The following is a 21,277-nucleotide window of genomic DNA, read 5'->3' on the forward strand; positions in this document are numbered from 1 at the left end:
GAGTGCACCAACAAGCGAACCATGGTCTTCAACGACGATGGCACTTATGACTCCATGAGTGAAGGCGAAATGGAAGCCCTTGAGCAAGTCGCCATGCACCGCCAAGTGAACAATGAAGAAGAACAAGTCTTTTGCGATGAAGACTCAAGTCCCGCCCTTGTTGTCTCCAAAGTCTTGACTCTCCAACATCACCAAGAAGAAGACCAAAGATGCCACATATTCCACTCCAAGGCCGGCATCAATGGACGATCCGTCAAGGTCATCATCGATGGAGGGAGTTGTCATAATCTTGCAAGTGAAGAACTTTGCTCCAAGCTCCAATTGCCCAAGACGAAGCATCCACATCCATACAAAGTGCAATGGCTTAGTGACTCCGGCACCATCCAAGTCGAGCACCGAGTACAAGTCTCCTTCAAAATCGGCGCCTACGAAGACACCTTGGAGTGCGACGTCGTTCCAATGACCGTTTGTCATCTTCTCCTTGGACGGCCATGGCAATTCGATAGAGGAGTCGTCCACAACGGCCGAACGAACCACTACATCTTCAAGATGAAGGGCAAGGAGTACGTCCTCCGTCCAATGTCGCCAAGTCAAGTGATCGCTGACAAGCAAGCCACCCATCGTGGAGATCATAGTGAGAGAGCGAGCCACCAAAAAGAGAGTGAGCGCCACAAGCCCAAATCGAGTGCCTCCATGATGAGCGAAAACAAGAACCTAGTTCTATTTGCCACCAAACGTGAGATAAGAGAAGTGTGTGAGAACCCATCTAGTGTCCTACACTACGTCCTCGTGTGCAAGGACAATGCACCACAAACTAACACTTCTCACACTCTTTCTCTAGTGTTGTCTTCTCTTTTACAGGAATTTCACGATGTTTTCCCCAATGAGCTACCTCCGGGTCTACCTCCTCTACGAGGCATTGAGCACCGAATCGACCTCATCCCCGGAGCACCTCTTCCGAACAAATCTCCATACCGTGTCAACCCCGAAGAAACCAAAGAAATACAAAGGCAAGTAAAGCATCTCATAGACCATGGACATGTGTGTGAAAGTTTGAGCCCTTGTGCCGTCCAGGTCATTCTTGTGCCAAAACGTGACGGTAGCTTTCGCATGTGCTCCGATTGTAGACCTATCAATGCTATCACCGTTTGCTATAGGTATCCCATTCCACGCCTAGATGATATGCTTGATGAGCTTAGCGGTGCCACTATCGTTTCCAAAATTGATATTAAGAGTGGTTACTACCAAATCCGCATACAAGAGGGTGATGAATGGAAAACCGCCTTCAAAACCAAGTTTGGTTTGTATGAGTGGTTAGTCATGCCTGTGGGTCTCTCGGAGGCATCGGGTACTTTTATGCGCCTTATGAATCATGTCTTTCGCCCTTACATTGGTATATTTGTTGTGGTTTACTTCGATGACATTCTTGTGTTTAGCAAATCTATCAAAGAGCATGTCACCCATGTCCGCACCATTTTGCAAACTCTTAGAAAAGAGCGCCTCTATGCTAATATGGAGAAATGCCTTTTTGGTGTTGATAAGCTCGTTTTCTTGGGTTTTGTTGTTTCTTCTAAGGGTGTTCATGTTGATGAGTCCAAGATCAATGCTATTAAGACTTGGCCGCAACCAACCAACTTGCATCAAGTGCGTAGTTTTCTTGGCCTTGCGGGTTTCTATCGTCGCTTTGTGAAGGATTTTAGCACCATTGCTTCGCCTTTGCATGCTTTGAGCAAGAAGAATGCGCCTTTTGTTTGGGGACCATCCCAAGATACCGCATTCAATGAGCTTAAGAATTTGCTTACTCATGCTCCCGTGCTTGCTTTACCCAACTTCGACAAGCCTTTTGAGATTCATTGCGATGCTAGTGGTAATGGCATAGGAGGTGTGTTAACGCAAGAGAAGCGCCCCATAGCTTACTTTAGTGAGAAACTTTCCGGAGCGCAACTCAATTACCCCATCTATGACAAAGAGCTATATGCTTTAGTCCGCGTTTTGCATGAATGGGAACATTACCTTCGTCCCCATGAGTTTATCATTCATACCGATCATGAGACTCTCAAGTATCTTAAGGGTCAAACCAAGTTGAACAAGCGTCATGCTAAATGGAGTGAATTTATTGAGTCTTTTCCTTATGTCATCAAGTACATCAAGGGTAAAGAAAACATCGTAGCGGATGCTCTTTCCCGCATATGCATGCTTGTTACACAACTTGAGTTAGATGTCATTGGCTTCGAGCATATCAAAGACTTGTATGAGCATGATGCAACTTTTGCTACTCCTTATGCCAAGTGTTTGTCGCATACATCTTGGGAACGCTATTACATCAAAGATGGATATCTTATGAGAGCTAACAAACTTTGCATCCCCGAGTCTTCTCTTCGTTTGTTGCTTTTGCAGGAATCTCATGGAGGAGGCTTAATGGGACATTTCGGACGCGACAAGACGTTCGCCACGCTCTCGAAGAACTACTTTTGGCCCAAGATGTTTCGGGACGTCAATCGTTTCACCAACCGATGCTCTACATGTCGCAAAGCTAAGTCCAAAGCTCAATCTCATGGCCTCTATATGCCTCTACCAATTCCATACCAACCATGGGAAGACATTAGCATGGACTTTGTACTTGGTTTGCCTAGGACTCGAAATGGGAAAGATTCCATATTTGTCGTTGTGGACCGTTTCTCAAAAATGGCACATTTCATTCCTTGCAACAAGATAGACGATGCTTCACATGTTGCTAATCTCTTTTGTAGGGAAATATTGCGTCTACATGGTGTGCCAAAGACTATCCTCTCGGACCGCGACGTCAAGTTCCTTAGCTACTTTTGGAAGACCCTATGCGCCAAGCTCGGAATCAAGCTACTCTTCTCCACGGCTTACCATCCTCAAACCGACAGCCAAACGGAGCTGACAAACCGCACACTCTCCGCTCTACTTCAAGTACTCATCAAGAAGAACATCAAGGAGTGGGAGGAGTGCCTACCTATCGCCGAGTTCGCCTACAACCGAGCAAGACACTCAACAACCGGCAAGTCCCCCTTCAAGGTCGTCTACGGATTCAACCCTTTGTCACCATTGGATATTCTTCCTCTACCACTCCAAGAGCACATCAATTTGGACGCAAGTGCACGAGCGACCCATCTCAAGAAGGTGCATGAAGATACAAGAAACACCATCGACCACCAAGTACAACGCCTTGCGACCAAGCTCAACATCAACAAGCACCCTATGATATTCAACATTGGAGACCTCGTGTGGCTACACCTTCGCAATGACCGCTTTACCCAAGAACGCAAGTCCAAACTTTGACCACGCGCAGATGGACCATTCAAGGTGCTTGCACGCTACAACAACAACGCATACAAGATCGACATCCCTCGTGACAAGTACTCCGTGAGCGACATCTTCAACATCAAAGATCTCTTGCCCTACCATGGTGATGAGGATTTCGATCCGAGGACGGATCTTCCCCAAGGGAGGGGAGATGATGCGGAGCATCCCAAGATCATCCCCATGGACGCACCTACACCTCCAACGACACCACTTGGACGAACGACACGAGCCCGAGCCAAGGCTATCAAAGATAAGGTGAGCTCACTCCTCTCTAAACTTCCACTTTATATGCATGAGACATGGCTACTACCTAAGTCCGAGGTGTTGTGCATGATTAGGCACCAAGAGGACCCTCCCGAAGATGCGCATGAAGATGTACAAGTCCCCAAGTCCACGGATGAGGAGAACCAACGGAAGGAGCCAAGAGCATCTTCCAGGCCCTGGACATCCGGCCAAGGCCCCGGACATCCGGCCCCTAGAGCGTCATCCACTACAGCAGCACAACCGCCAGAAGCTATAGGCCCCGGACATCCGGCCTCGACAGCCCGCACATCCGACCTCTCCCGATCCCCCGGACATCCGGTCGCCAGCCCGGAAATCCGGCCCCTCCGAACCCGACAGCAACAAATGCCACCACTCCAGCCCGGACATCCGGCCTCCCCAGCCCGGACATCCGGCGTTGCCTGAAAGCCCGGACATCCGGCCCGACCAGCCCGGACATCCGGCCTCCCCTGTCTGCACACAGTGAAGGGTCGAGGCCCGTGTATCCCTTCTCCCCCTAGACTATATATACTCCACCTCGCCCAACTTTCTAGGGTTAGCAAAGGTTTAGGTCATGTTTGTGTGAGAGCTTTGCTCATCCACTTGGTTATCTTCTCCACGGAGATTCGAGCCTCCACCGGAGAAGACCCCCCAAGCGGATTCAAGACCCCTGTTAGGGAAGAACTCAAGACATCCTCACGGAGAAGACCATTACCATTGTATCGTCCCTAGTTGATCATGTACCGTGTATCGTTCCATGTATTCGAGGATCTAGCACATGTGTGACTTTATTGTGTTGGTTTAGTGTTTCTCTCATGTTTCTCCTCGTGTTTCCCCTTGTGTTTCCCCTCGTGTTCTTCGTGTTCTTCGCGGGATCCTCTCCTTTCATGAAAGATCGACCGATTAGGGTTCCACCCTACATAACTTCATGTTCATGAATCCTTCTTGCAAACAATATGTACATTAGCAAGATATCATCATGCACACGAGTGTGATGCATATACTTACCTTGTGGTTTTGAGCTGGCTTTGGAATAGGTGAACTTGAGAAAACAGGGTTAGATAACACAAGAACATTCTAGTTAAAGCAATTTCGGGAAACCACAAGAGTACCAAGACTGGGATGACATGTAATGGGTGAGTACTTAGTACTTCATTTGGATATAGACATGTCCCCAAAGATTAAAGATATGCAATGAATTCCAGAAATTTTCTTCCCTAGATATGGACTCTTTCTCCCCCTGAATCTGATATTGGATAATGGGAGAAAGTAGGGTAATAGAAAATCAGAGCAAGAAAAAAAATCAGAGCATGAAATGGTGCAAACACAAACACACATATTGACATGTCTTTCCCCTCTTAAAGACATGTAACTTCTCTCCTCTTGTTTTACTAGCATCTGGAAGAGCTAAGATGTGCTCTCTCCCATATGATTAGCTTTGATGTGCTCTCTCCCCCCCTTTGACATCAATTTCCAAGAAGGGAACTTCTGGAGCATGTTCAAATAGGTTTGGTCCTTGAGGCACACTGCAAAGCAGCATGTAGGTTAGAATGCGAGTAGAGGATAAGAATCATTGGGTGGAGCTAGAGAAGAATTGAAATATGTAATGGCAAAAAAAATTCTTAGCAGTGAAATCAGTAACGCCGATCCGTGGTCTTCGGTGATACTGATTTGGCAGTGCCATAGATGATGCATATCGGGTAGACCAGGTTAGTCCGCGTCGGTTGTACCGATCAACTGTCTACAAGATATTCATGTAGTTTGGTCTAGCTGATAGGCTTGGATCGTGAGTCCGAGTTCAATGCAGAGGAAAAGTTTTGTCAACTCAGCTCACTTGGCAAATTAAATCTCACAAGTATTTGCAATGAATTTTCTGAAAGATTTGCAATTAATTTGACACGGAAAAAGCAGAGAAAAAAACATACATAAGAAAAGAGATCTAGATGAAGTTTTTTTGATAAGGGAACAAGATAGCAAGAAACGTATGCAAAACACAGAGTAAGTAAACAAAGAAACACTAGAGAACTTCATCTAGAAGGGGTCGGCGACAAAGTCACCTATGTTAGAGTATATTGACTGAGGAGTCAAGTGATAACACTTGATCGTAGGTCATACTCATCGTTTAAGCTCAAAATGGGGTTACCATTTTAAAGCATTTTGATGTATTCACATCTCGTTGAGTTACTAGTTGCTTTGACCCATGACTTGGAGTAATGCTTCTCTAAGATGGAATAACATACCTTGGGTGGTGTTGATCTTGATCATGTAGTCAAACTTGTGTTGGATGCTCAAGGTTGATGTAGTTCATCAAGAGTTTGGAGCACCAGTTGTAGTTTGAGTTGATCTTGCTACATGGGTTAGTTTTGCAAGGAAGAGCACTTGTGTATCCAATATGACAATCATGAAACTTGATATAAAATGAAATTTGATATATAGAAATTGTCAAAGGATATGTTGAGTGGATTCATGCTTCCTTGTATTCAACAACCATATATTAGGAACTTGGTGACGTTGAGATTGCTCAAGATGTGAGTGACTTACAATCTCATAGATTTGGTCTTATCCAAGTACCAACAAGGGTTAGATAACATGCAAGGGTACACATATAGATCCAAGACATATGATCATCCTCATAGGAGATGTATCAAGGATTAGTCATAATAGGCTCATGCCTTGCATGTATCCAAATGGAGTTTCTACTCCAAGTTTGAGGCATCAATGATGTTCAATTCACCTCTCAAACGACAAAATACTTTCTCATCAAGTGGTTTGGTGAATATATCCGCCAATTGCTTATCGGTACGAACATTCTTATGAGTGATATCTCCCTTAGCAACATGATCTCGAATGAAATGATGACGAACTTCAATATGCTTAGTTGAGAGTGTTGCATGGGATTGTGAGCAATCTTAATAGCACTCTCATTATCACAAAGCAATGGAACATGTTTCACATATATCCCATAATCCTTAAGAGTTTGGGTCATCCAAAGTAATTGAGCAGAACATGATCCAACGGTAATGTATTCTGCTTCGGCGGTGGATAAGGATATCGAGTTTTGTTTCTTGGAGGACTAAGACATGAGGGATCTACCAAGAAATTGAAAAGTACCCGAAGTGGACTTTCTATCAACCTTCTCATCGACGTAGTCCGAATTGGAGTAGCCAGCAAGATCAAAAGATGACCTCTTAGGATACCAAATGCCAAAGTTTGATGTACGGATTAAGTATCTCACTATCCTTTTCACAGCCTTAAGATGTCATTCTTTAGGGCCGCTTGATATCGTGCACACATGCACACACTTAGCATAATACTGGGACGGGAGGCACATATATAACAATGAACCAATCATAGAGCGGTAAACCTTTTGGTAAACCGGTTTACCATCCTTAGTCAAGTCAAGATGTCCACTAGTAGGCATGTATGTTTTCATACCTTTGCTTTCTTGCATGTTGAACTTCTTGAAAAGATTGTTGGTATACTTTGTTTGAGAAACAAAGGTACCTTCCTTAGTTTGCTTGATTTTCGAACCAAGAAAGAATTTGAGTTCACTCATCATGGACATCTCAAACTTCTTCGACATTAGCCTTCCAAACTTTTCACTAAAGTGAGGGTTAGTCGAACCAAATATGATATCATCCACATAAATTTGGCACACAAATAATTCACCATTAACCCTTTTAGCAAAAAGTGTAGAATCAATCTTCCCAATTTAAAAGCTTTTGGCAATAAGAAACTTAGTCAAACATTTATACCATACTCTAGGAGCTTGTTTAAGACCATAAAGAGCTTTGTGAAGTTTGTAGGTTTCTTAGGATTAACAAAGCCGGGAGGTTGTTTAACATAAACTTCCTCCTCAATTTCACCATTTAGAAAAGCACTTTTAATGTCCATTTGGTATAAAGTGATATCATGGTGATTGGCATAAGCAAGTAAAATGCGTATGGACTCAAGTCTAGCAACGGGGGCATATGTCTCACCATAGTCCATAACCTCGACTTGAGTGTAGCCTTGTGTAACGCCCCGAGACCGATGCGCCAGGTGTCTTCCAGTTATTCGTTGTCGTTGCCATGTCATTCGCTTGCGTGTTGCATATTGCCATGTCATCATCCGCATTGCATCTGCAAGTTTTCGAAACATGCATCCATCCGGGTTCCCCTAGTTCTGTCCGTTGTCCGTTCTGAGTCCAGACACACTTGCACGCGCCCGCGGCACGTCTGGACGGGAAATGTTCTTGGAATGGGATGAGAATTGGCGTGCGGTGTTGTTTTTTTGTTAGTAGGTGGCCTGCCAAGTTTCATCGCATTCGGAGTCCGTTTGACGCCCTAACGGATAACTATAGCGGCAATAGTAGCCGGTCTATCATCGGACGTTTTCGGTCTCTGGAAACCGTTGACGGGCTGATTTCTCTAGTCTCCTCTCAGCCATCACACTCTGCACAGCCTGCCTGGAACCCACCTAACCCCCCTCTGACCGGAAACATTTGATTGCGATCGGAGGGTCCAGAAACGGCCTCAAACCCACCAAACCCTAACCCCTACCCTATTTAAACAGCCCCCTTGCCATTTTTGGGCATCCCTAGCCCTCCACCTACCTCTAGCCCCCTCTCCATCAATTTCCGCGCTGCTCCAGCCCCTCCTCGCCACTTGGCGCCGTCCCACAGGGCCGGCCGCCACCTGCGCCGCCGCCCAGGGCCAGTCCCACGCCTTCACGTCGCCCCCTGGTCTCCCCGCGCCACCGCGAAGCCCATCCGGGCCCGAGCGCTCCACCTCCGCTCCCCTGGCTCCTCCCTGAGCCCCCGAACCGCACTACCTACTCCAGCGCTGCCCCAACCTTGTCGCCGGTCGTCGTATTCACCGGATCCTCACCGCCGTCGTGCTCCGCCTTGTCGCCCGCGCCCCACAGGTCGCCGCCCCCGTGCTCTTTCCTTCTCCTGCCTCCTTCGTTTCTCTCTCTAACCTTTCTCCCTCTCTCTGCCATGGAAGCTCCGCCGCCGCACTTCGAGTCCCGCCAACTATCGCAGTTGTCCGGATCCGGCAAAGCACCGGCCGGATCTGCCTCCACCGACCTCCTCCGGCGCTACCCTCCACCGGATCGAGCCGCCCACGCCTGGATCCGTTCCCTGCGTCCATCCCCGGAGCCAGTCCCGGCCTCCCTGTTGCCGGAGTCGTCGCCGGCCTCGCCATGGCCTTGATCGACCTCTTGTGCGTGGGAGACGGCGAGTGCCGCCACCTCCTTGGATGGGCCCCACAGCCTGCCCAGATCCACGGTCCAACTTCTTCCTCCACTGTCCGGCCCATGAGGCCTGGTGAGCACCCCCGCCCCTATGCAATGTTGGGCCGACCTCTATTTCGGCCCATTTCGTATTTTTTCCTTAGAATGTTTTTCCTATTTTCCAGAGACTGCGGTTTTGCAGAAAGCCCTCCAACATCATGCATATAATAATTTTTCACCCGTGCATTGGAACCCAATAAACTTTATATGTAAAATGATTAGAATTTTGTGTAGATCAAGAATTTGCAACTTTCATCCATGTTAAAAATGTTAAAAATGATGTTTGCTTATATTTTGCCTCTTGCCATGCTAAAATGCTTTATTTCATAACTTAATAACCGTAGCTCCAAACTTAATAAATTATATATGTAGATGGGGTAGAAAAATGCCTAGTTTAACATGGTGGCATTACTTTGCATGTTTGACAACTCTAAAATTGTGTATAGGGCAGAACAGTACCAAATCCATAATATGCTCATGAGGATTTCTCCGGACTTGTTTCTTGTGGTTCCGGCCTCATTTAAACTTGCGTAGATAGGTAGTTTTCATATGCTTCACCTTTTGCCATGTTTAACAACATTTAATATTGTTGGGTACATAAACAAGAGAGAACTAATTATTTGATGTGGTGTTTCGTCAATATGCAACTCGTTGCATATTGAGCTTCACTTAATTTGTAGTATTGTTTGTGCACTTTGCCATGCCATGCCTCATTAAGCCGGACATGCATCATACTTGGTTGTGCATCATGCCATGATTATGGGATGGTTGTTTACCATGTTGTTTGCTTCTTTTCGGTGTTGCTTCTCCGGGTTAGTTCCAATAACGTCGCGTTTGTGAGGATCCGTTCAACTACGTCCGTTTGTCTTCTTCATGGACTCGTTCTTCTTCCTTGCGGGATCTCAGGCAAGATGACCATACCATCGAAATCACTTCTATCTTTGCTTGCTTAGTTGTTCGCTCTTTTGCTATGCCGCGATACCTACCACTTGCTTTATCATGCCTCCCATATTGCCATGTCAAGCCTCTAACCCACCTTTCCTAGCAAACCATTGATTGGCTATTTTACCGCTTTGCTCAGCCCCTCTTATAGCGTTGCTAGTTGCAGGTGAAGATGAAGTTTGTTCCATGTTGGAACATGGATATGTTGGGGTATCACAATATCTCTTATTTTAATTAATGCATCTATATACTTGGTAAAGGGTGGAAGGCTCGGCCTTATGCCTGGTGTTTTGTTCCACTCTTGCCGCCCTAGTTTCTGTCATACCAGTGTTATGTTCCTTGATTTTGCGTTCCTTACTCGGTTGGGTGTTATGGGAACCCCTTGATAGTTCGCTTTGAATAAAACTCCTCCAGCAAGGCCCAACCTTGGTTTTAACATTTGTCACCTAAGCCTTTTTCCCTTGGGTTCTGCAGACTCAAGGGTCATCTTTAGTTTAAACCCCCGGGCCAGTGCTCCTCTGAGTGTTGGTCCAACCTGTCAGCCGCGGGTGGTCACCAGGGACAACTCTGGGCTGGCCTACCGGAATCTTGGACAATCCGATGTGCCCTGAGAACGAGATATGTGCAGCTCCTATCGGGATTTGTCGGCAGATTCGGGCGGCTTTGCTGGTCTTGTTTTACCATTGTCGAAATGTCTTGTAACCGGGATTCCAAGACTGATCGGGTCTTCCTGGGAGAAGGAATATCCTTCGTTGACCATGAGAGCTTGTGATGGGCTAAGTTGGGACACCCCTGCAGGGTTTTGAACTTTTGAAAGCCGTGCCCGCGGTTATGGACAGATGGGAATTTGTTAATGTCCGGTTGTAGAGAACTTGAAACTTAACTTAATTAAAATGAATCAACCGCGTGTGTAGCCGTGATGGTCTCTTTCCGGCGGATTCCGGGAAGAGAACACGGTCTCATGTTATGCTTGCACGTAAGTAGCTTCATGATCACTTCTTGATCATTATTAGCTTCTCGACCATGCTTTGCTTCTCTTCTCGCTCTCTTTTGCGTAAGTTAGCCACCATATATGCTAGTGCTTGCCGCAGCTCCACCTCACTACCCCCTTTCCTACCTTTAAGCTTAAATAGTCTTGATCGCGAGGGTGTGAGATTGCTGAGTCCCCGTGACTCACAGATACTTCCAAACAGATGTAGGTGCCGATGATGCCAGTTCAGGGGATGCTACCGAACTCAAGTGGGAGTTCGACGAGGATTCGGGTTGTTACTATGTTTCTTTTCCGGATGATCAGTAGTGGAGCCCAGTTGGGACGATCGGGGATCTAGCATTTTGGGTTTTCTTTCTTTATTTTGGTTCCGTAGTCGGACCTTGATTGTATTCTGGATGATGTATGATATATTTATGTATTATGTGAAGTGGCGATTGTAAGCTGATTCTTTACCCCTTTCTTATTCAGTACATGGGATGTGTAAAGATTACCCCTCTTGCGACGTGCCTCGACACGTGGGAGATATAGCCGCATTGTGGGTGTCACAAGTTGGTAATCAGAGCCTTCCCCGACTTAGGAGCCCCTGCTTGATCGAATCGCCGACGTTGTTGAGTCTAGAAGAAAATGTTTGAGTCTTAGGATTATATATATCGGAGAGTAGGATCTTTTTACTCCTCAGTCCCTTCGTCGCTCTGGTGAGGCCTCCTGACGTAGAAGTTTTGACTCTTCTCTCCTCAAATTTCACGAATTTTTTTAGGATCACGCGGGTATCTCGGAATCGTTCCGATGGTTTTGTGACGAGAACATTGTTCTTGGTGCCTCCTGACATTTAGGGGTTGTGGCAGTGTCCCGGGGAGTTGAGCTCCGAGGTGTTGTCGTCACAATTTTATCGTTGCAGTTCTGGAATATCTGAGTTCACCGCCATAAAAAATCTCCTTTATGCAGTTGTTGGTGAGATAACCTCGATGCCACCTAGTACTGGGGCGGGAGTTCGGGAGTATTGACATAACTCGTATAACGGATGCTTTTCGAAGGTTGAGGTAAATGATTTTCGAAGGTTTCTTGGTTATGTGTTGAAGGATGGATACAACTGGATGTAGGATTTGTTAGTTTTGGGTGAGATATTATGCTTCCCATGTATCCCCAACACCTGATTGCATAACCAGAAAGTTTCGGGAGTTTATAAGTGGGAATTCAAGTAGCTCGTAGGAATTCTTTCCAACAGAGACATGATATGATATGGGGTCTATCATATGTTTGTTTCCGTCTTATTCTGCAAGCCAAATCCTTTGTTTTCTTTTATTTATGGTATTCGAATTGCTTCGATGGAAAGTGTTGATTCCATATTTTTCCTAAGCGTATTCTCATATTTCTATGGGAGTAATAATCCTTCTTGATCATCGAGATTGCCATGTCAACTAATTCCAACCGGTGCGTTTCTCTTCAAGATGATTCTATCATTTTTTCCCATTCGCAAGATCAATTCTAAGTCTTCTCAACGATGTTTGTTTAATCCGTGCCAAGTTGTCTTTGTTTTTCCCGCCCTCCCACCCTTTTCTTCAAGGACTCGGTTTTCTTAATCAAGTATCCATCTTATTGATGTGAAGTCTCTTCTTTCTTTCCTTTCAATGCTCTTATCCGGTAATTCTCAGGAAGATACTAACGGAGCTTCAAGTTCATCATTCTTCGTTCTCTTTTCTTCTCCAGTGGATTCAATTCAAGCTTTGTCGACCATATCCTTTGCTCGGTTCTAATGCTTTCTCATGCCGGTGCACCTCTTAATAATCCACTTCTCCCTATTCAATTATTCCGGAGTGCTGAAGATGTCTCAGAAGATTCCCGTTTCCATTCTCAGTTCGCTCAAGTTCTTTTGAGGTTGTTATCTCATTCATGCCATTTAATTCTTACTGGTGCAATTTCCCTTTCAAGTAATCGTTGAACGGTGTATCTTTTGAGTGGGCCCATAACCCACAGGTCTTTTCCCAGGATCTTACCTGACTCTTCTAATTTCCCGGAGTTATTCTCAAATTCATTTCTAAGTTTGATGTAAAAATGAATTATCATCAGTCATATGTGTTCCTCCAAGATCTTTCAAATTCTTTTCATCATTGTTTCAACCTTTCTATTCTTCATCCCGGAGTGCCTCAACAATTCAAGGTGGTGTTTCTCTTCATCATTCTCAACATTTGAAGACCGAAGAAGAGTTCCTCTTAAATTCTTACCCGTTCTTCCAAAGATGCGAAGTTCAAGCTTGATGCCATCCTCTAATAATTGTTTTCGATTGTGAGAATTCTTTTCACCCATCCGGAGCAGTTCAGGAGTCTTTTCAGTCTGATTCTCCGGAGGCCATCATTTCAGGTTTATTCATTCTCGGCATTCAGCTCTCGTTCACCAATCTTACCGGTGCATCGCTCAAGTATTCTCTAATTAGCTCGTGATCTATTCGTTCTCTTGTATGAAATTCCTTCAAGTATCTTCATTTGTTCTTTCCAAATCCTACCAGCGGTTCATTGAAGACCTTCTCAAGTTTACGCTATATCTATCTTAATCTTTTCTACGAGAATAAGTAGTATGCCAAATCCATTGCTTGTCATCCATTTAATTGGTGAAGGATACGCATAATGTAATTCTTATTCTTGTTTCATCCATATGTTAATCCCTTCTTCTGGAGTTTGTTCACGATGATTAAATTCTCGGTTCAAGTGCTTCATACTTTCCCGGAGTTCCAAGTTCTCTCAATTATATCATTTCAAAGCTTCACCTAATCATTGCAAGGCTTCTCCCATAGTTCTTTTCAACTTTCCCTTTTTGTTTGATCATTCTTTTATTGCCGGAGTTTTTTTTGAATATTTACTGTAGAGCAAAGCTCCACATCCCTTTATTAAATAAAGAAGTAGAAACTGTACAAGCTAGAGAAGAAAGCAAGAAATAAAAGGAAGAAAAAACTGAATCTACCTACCTACCTACCTATAGCTAAGTTAGGGAGTTAATCCAAGCATACAACTTGTCTCTAATATTTACTCTCATTCTATGAGCTAGAAGAGTAAGATCATGTACAAAATTACATCTCCAAGCAGCAAAAGTTGCATTTTCTCCTCTGAAAGTCCTGCCATTCCTGAGGATCCATATATTCCAAGCTGCAGTGAGCATAACTTCAAAGAAGAAGGGATGCTTAAACCTTGATCTTGCATGCTGAATACATTGCTGAATTTCAGAGCCCCTGGACCAGTCAATGGAAACATAATTCCATACTCTGCGACTGAAGTTACAGTTAAAAAACAAGTGCAACCTATCCTCATAGACTAGCTCATTGCAGATAACACAGAGATTGTCATCCATAGGTGATCTCCAGTGCCTACGAATTAATAAGTCCTTGGTATTGAGTCTATCAAAAAACAACAACCAACCAAAGACTTTGATCTTCATGGTGCACTTGCTATCCCACAACCACTTACATGGCAATATGGTTGGCAAATGAGAATGCATAAGAGTGTAAAAACTCTTGGCAGAATATTCACCAGATTTTCCAGGCCATAGCCAAACATCTGGCAGAGTGATGTCTCTATGTAAGTCCAGTATCCAAGCTTCCAAAACTTGCAGCTCCAGAGCAGCCTCATGTGACAAAGGCAAGAAGAACATTGAGTATAGGTCCTGAGAGATGAGGAATTCATTCACAGAGAGTTTGTCATTAATAACAAAGGAGAAAAGCCTAGGTAACCTCCAACATAGAGGTCTTGAAGAGCCACCAATTACCCAAGCATCAGACCAGAAAAGGGCAGAGTCTCCCCTGTTGATGTGAACTGTGGAGATTGCAGTATATGCATCAGAGAGCTTGAGTATATCCCTCCACCAAAATGACCCAACTGGGACTGTAGAATGTGGAACTCCATCATCATAGTAGCTATTCCAGATTAAAGTAACCCATGGGATGTCTGCCTTATTGAAGAATTTGTGAAGATGCTTCAGTAGGAGGCCCTTATTTTGGAGATGCAAGTTAATCACTCCAAGTCCTCCTTTGTCCTTAGGCCTACAGACCAGATCCCATGCAGCCAGAGATTGCTTTGGTGCATCACTATTTCCTCTCCACAAACACTACCTGAAGATCCTGTCAAGTTGCTTAATGATACCAGTTGGGAGTTGTAGACTGCAGAGGAAATATATGGGCACGGAAGTCAAAACTGAGGTTAATAGCTGCAACCTGGAGCCTTGGTTTAGCATGGAGGAACTAGCTGTCAGTCTCCTCTCCAAGGCATCAACTAAAGGCATAAAATCCACAATTCTGGGCCTAGTAGTACCAAGTGGCAGACCCAGATAAGTAAACGGCAGTTGTCCAAGTTTACATCCAAGCAAGGCAGCTAGCCTGGCAGCTTCCACATCATCAATATTTAAAGGAATCATGGAGGACTTTGCAAAGTTAACTCGAAGCCCAGTGGACTGTTGAAAAGTCAGCAACATATTTTTGAGAGCCACCAACTCCTCATCTTTGGCAGTCAAAAAGATGACAGTGTCATCAGCATACTGGATTATAGGGAAATCCTGGTCATGTGAAGGAATTGGGAGAGTTAGGGTTCCATGCGAGAACATCTGGTTGACCACTGACTGCAGGAGATCGGCAGCAATTACAAATAGCAGAGGTGACAGAGGATCACCCTGTCTGACACCACACTTGCACTGAAACTGCTTGCCTGGTATGCCATTAAGCAAAACAGAGGAAGATCCTGTAGATAGAATTTCTTTGACCCAACTTATCCATTTGTCATCGAACCCCTTGTGTTTAAGCATCTGCAACACAACCTCATGCTCCATAGTGTCAAATGCTTTTGCAAAATCTAACTTGAGAATTATGATGGGTCTCTTTGACTGTTTGCACTGGTGGATGTATTCAAAGGCCCAAGCTAAGCAGTCCTGGATTGATCTACTCTTCAAGAACCCATATTGATTTTTATGGATACAACGAAGGATCACTTTTTGCAGCATGTTTGCTAACAGCTTAGTAAGAAATTTCAAGCAAGTGTTAGTCAAAGAAATAGGCCAAAAATCATCTGGCCCCTCAGGAGAGAGCATCTTGGGTATGAGAGTAATGAGAGAGCCATTAATATTCTCAAGAGATAATTTTCCTTCATAGAAGTCCTTGATAAGACATCGAAAATCCTGCTCAATTATCGGCCACAGCGTTTAACAAATAGGCCATTGAATCCATCTGGGCCAGGTGCTCTATCAGGGGGCAACTCTTTCAGAACCTTCCTTATTTCATCATCAGAGAAAGGTTGAGACAGTTCCTCCAGACCCTGGATGGGCTGGATGAGATTTGCTAGGTCAAAGCCCATAGATATCCCTTGGGCCTGGCCCATTCTGTTTTTGAAAGAAGCCCACAGGATTCCCGCCATTTGTTCATGGTCCGAAACCGGATCAACCATTCCCGCAGTTTTCAAGCTGGCTATAGAGTTCCTTCGCATGCGTTCCGATGCCATAGCATGGAAGAATTTCGAATTCTCTTCACCCACCTTAATGTATCTGATGGTGCACCTCTGTTTCCAATAGATATAATGAAGCTTCAGCAAACGCTCATAATGCAGCTTGACTATTTTCCTGAAATTAAACTCCGTTCTAAACAAAGGTCTAACCTCCTCCAACTGATCAAAAAAGATGATAACCTTGTTGCAGTCCATCGTGAGCTTCTTGAGGTAAGATAGTTTCTTACTCCAAGCTCTCAAATCCGATCTCAGCCATTTAAATTTCCTAGTTAACACGGCCGAAGCAGAAAGATCAACAAAAACCGGAGCCTCCCAAGAATTACGCACGCAGTCCATGAAGCCTGGCATGTCCACCCAAAAGTTTTCGAATCTAAAAACCTTGGACTTAGGAATATTTGTGTCAATGGACATGACACAAGGCACATGATCCGACGCAGTTTTGGCTAACGGAAAGACCACCATGTTAGGATAATGGGAAATCCAGTCCGAGGTGGTAAAGAACCAGTCAAGCTGCTCAAGAAGGGGTGTTTGCTGCATGTTGGACCAGGTGAAACTCCTCCCCTTAATTGGCAATTCCAAAAGACCAAGATGTCCTATTACCTCATTAAAGAGAAAAATATCATTTATATCACCTCCAGGTTGGTTTCTGTTGTCCAAAGAGCGAATGAAGTTAAAATCACCGAGTAGCAACTAGTGTTCATCAGAAGGGATAGAGAGGTGATATAGCCAGCTGACAAAATCATCTCGATGTTGGCCCTCGCAAGGCCCATATACTGAAACCATTGTCCATTTTTCAGAGCTATGAACAGACTTAAATGAAACAACCACACTGTACCGTTGTATTTCAAGCAGCTGGCCTTCAAAAACTGAGGAGTTCCAAATGATCAGGATACCACCTGAAGCACCCACCGAGGGAGAAAAAGCAAACTGATCAAAGCATCGAGGGCAGGAAGACCTAATCATGCGGATATTGAAGGTATCACATTTAGTCTCCTAATAACAAATAATGGAGCAGCGACTCTCTTCAATTTTGGCTCGCACATCACGTTGCCTAGCCGGTGAATTCAAACTGCGCACATTCCAGCACAGAACCGACCAATTACGAAACGTTGTAGTCCCCATAGACAACCAAAATAAACTGAAAGTAACCAACTGTGCCGCTTAATAGCATAGTACAAGTTTCAGCAAAGCTACTGACAACAGGATCACAAAAGTTCAGAGGTTCAGGCATACAGAGCGGAAATAAAGCAAAGCAACAAAAGACCCAACAGATCAGACGCCCCAAAGCTGCATAGGAAAGTTCACTCATCATTGGAACTATCTGGTTGTGGATTAGGTTTAGGAGAAGCCGTAAGCTTTTCCACCGTCAAGTCTTCCGGAGCGATGCCAAGGGCCTTGCCGACTGCCTGCAAGGTAGAGATAGGTGTTGGTGGCGGCAAAGTGCTGTCCTGACACGGGGCAGAGTCAAACTTCAGCTTCTTGGCCTTGGGGCGTCGTAGAGGCGCTGGCTTGATGGAGATTGCAGATGTTGGCTTCATGCCAGTTCTCTTAGCGCAGCTACGAGTCATCCGTCTGACTGAAAAGTCTGGGCTCTCCTCAACCATTGTGACTGTATGCTTCAAACGAGGTTGCCGCGGTCTCTTCCCCAAAGGTGATGCTATGACAGAGGTAAACTGAAACTCATTCTGTATTTGCGGTTCAAAACTCTGCTCTGGCATATCTTGCGTATGTCCTGTAAGCTATGAGTCCAGGCAGCGCATATCATCATTGAGCTCTTGGATTACCACAGAAGAGCGTTTGTTAACCGCAGACAACCATCGCTGCTCCAAGTCAAAGTCAAACTTGACAGGCATCGGCGGCAAACAGATTCGGGGCAGTGAACATGGAACATTCCAGATTGCAAACTCAGGCAACAGAGACTTGAAGGAGTGTTCCCATATCATAGCCGGTGGGAGGACGGGTCCATAGAAGACACGGACAATCCCCAAGTTAATCGGGTCCAAGGGACCAACTGGGTGAATATTTAACATAGGCTGCTGCACCTCTGCCATGTCATCGTCACCATCCGAGTCCAAAGAGGGGTTTAGAATCATGGAGTTCTGATCCTATGCGATTGGGTCTTGCACAGGAGCAGGTTCTGCCTGCTGAGCCGGTTCTTCCCAAGGCCCCCAACCAACATCATTGTTCATGTTCTGCGCCCAAGCATTAGCAGCCTCATGGTGCCCTTGATCGTGTCCAGGGGGCACATCATTCCATCCCAGGGCAGGGTAAGGAGGCATTGCCCAGAAAGGCTGTGGTGGAGGATTTGCCCCTGGCATAGGATGTGGATTGCCATCCAAGGGCATGGGATCCTCATCTGCAGGTATCATAGCTTCTGCAAAGTCTCCATCGAGAATATAATAGCTCGCTGTCCAAGAAACGACTGTCCCTCCCCAATTAGCAAACTCACGAAACACAACTGAACGCGGAACCAGAGCGTTATCAGGAAAAGAGGCTCGAACTAGAGACCTGACCTTGCGCATGTCCGTACTGTTCCAATAATGGAATTGACCAAAAGAACTAACCATATCTGCAATGCACTGTGTGTTGCGATAGTCCAGAGGGATTCCAATAAACATTAACCACCCTTGTCAATGACCATGCAGAGCTCTGAAGCCCTCCCCTTGATTATGCGGTATGAATCTAACAAAGAACTCATTGCCCTCCACATCTAGACCCAGAGGAAACGGTGGATGCATCATAAAAGAAGCACGGACTACAGGGTCTGACATCTCAAATAATCCAACACCTTGAAACCATGTTTGAGAAGATAGAATGGGGATGTGCATAGTATGTAGCAGGAAGTTGAGCACTTGCTGTCGACGGACGCCGACGAGCTTAGGCGGTGGAACGGGCTCGATGATGGCCACCATAAACTGCTCGTGCGCTCGGGGCGGAGGGGTCGCTGGAGTGTAGAAGGTGCGCGGCAGGCGATCGGCGCCACCATCCACAATGTCGAAGCCGACGGGGATGAACCGAAATGGATCAATCTCATAGACCGCCATTGGGGGCGGCGGGTGGAGATCCGAGCGTGAAGAAGCTTGGGGGTTTGGCAATGGCCGCGACAAAGGGGAGGACAGCGGCAATGGGGATGCATGGTTTGGGGTTTTCTGCTCGGGAGTTGTTTGGTCTTGGGAAACCGAAGAGGCAAAAGAAGAAGAGTTTTCCTTGTTTGCTCGACTTCCAAAACCGGGCGATGGGACTTTAGGCACCCAGAGGGATGTGTCAGGAGGTTGGCCGGTGCAATCTTTTTTAATGTGACCGGACCAAAAACAATTTCTACAAGGCACCGGATTAATGCAGGTCTCTGAAAGGTGGCGCATACCCAAACAATTCTGAGTCCTAGTAGCTAGCAGCAATATTCTCAATCATCTCGTCAAAACTTTGTAAATCACTGACTATTTCTTTTGGAGAGCGAAACCGAATCGCCGGCGAATGTGGGCTGCCTCCCTCATCATTAGAGAGACATATGGGCTGAGCGTAAGAGCCCAAGGCTGTGTCAGGGCCCAAACCAGAGGTTGGCCGGAGCATGCACCAGTGCTCAAGGCCACATCTGTAGCTGATGGAGATGAATCTAAAATTTCCATTGCAGGGAACAACAATCTTCCAGAAAATCCGGAGGCGTTGCATGCATGAGATACACCCTGCGGAGAAGGCGGTAACAAACCAAATTGAATCAAGGGGGTCGCCGCCGGTGAAGATGTCGGCACCTGAGATGGAGAAACCTCCCGTTCAGAGACTTCATACCCTGCCTCCTGGACGGTGGCCACCTCCGTAGCCATTGGCCCATAATTATAACCCTTCCGGACGGGGTATTTCATGAACGTAGCAAACTTGACATGATTATGAGAGATCGAACCAAAGGAACGAGAACGTAGAGAAGACTTAGTCGGAGCATTTTTCATTGCCTCCAGACCAAGGCGTGCTCTCCTCTTGGAAGGACTAACTAACGTCCACTCTTGGTTGCATTCTGATTGCCAAAGCCTAAACTCCTTTTCCCAATCAGGACCAACATGGCCCCAAAGATGAAAGACACATTTGAATTGGGGACAAAGAAAACTTCTCTGATGCAAGATGAAGAACCCTACATCTTTGCATGACACATTGAACGAAAAAACTCCAATATTAAGATAAGATACCTTAAGCTGAGAACAATAGCCGCCAATAGCAGATTCAAGTGCAAGACCAACATTGTCCACGTCCAAACGGAATGAATGCCTTGCAAACGAGTCCACTATGGTGAAGTGGCCTGTATCTTTCGTGGGGTGCACCGATCTATGGAAGGTGCGATGGATCTCTTGAGACAACTTCATCCCCGGGGAAATGTCCAACCCCAGAGAGAGCGCAGCATGGACCGCCATGAGGAAGAAAATAACCAGGGGGAACGGTGAGAGACGTCGGAGAAGATGAGCCGATCAGATGGCAATTCCCACGGTGGGATGTGGAGATCGCCGGAGGTGGTGGGTGGCTAGGGTTAAGGGGGCGGCGGGGTTCCAGTGCTTCATTTCCATATAGGGGGGAGAAATTTGAGTTAGTCTTCAAGCGGGTCTACTTATATGGGCGTTTTTTATTGCCGGAGTTATTCATGGAGGCTCTACATGGTGGCTCGTCAAGGATTTCTTTCATTCTTCAATTGTCCTCAAGATTTCTCTCGAAGTTAAGATCCACCAAGCTATACTCTGAGATAAACATGTTGTTCAACACATGTCTAGTTTTGAGGAGTTCAAGTATTCTTCATCTTGCATTCCAAAGTGCAATTCTTTCTATCTTATCTTTTCAGGTGGTGTTATGTCATTCTTGACAATTTCCCTTCATGCTTCATGATTCACAAATTGTCCGGAAGGAGATATTTAAACCCATCACTTTCTTCCTGGGAGTTCTCTTGGTATATATTTCACCTAAAGCCTTCCTTTGGGAATGTTGCTCCTTGTGGTGATTACCTATGATCCAAGTTTTCTTATCACCT

The sequence above is a fragment of the Triticum aestivum genome, chromosome 3A, assembly GCF_018294505.1.
Source record: "Triticum aestivum cultivar Chinese Spring chromosome 3A, IWGSC CS RefSeq v2.1, whole genome shotgun sequence".
Classification (NCBI taxonomy): Eukaryota; Viridiplantae; Streptophyta; class Magnoliopsida; order Poales; family Poaceae; genus Triticum; species Triticum aestivum.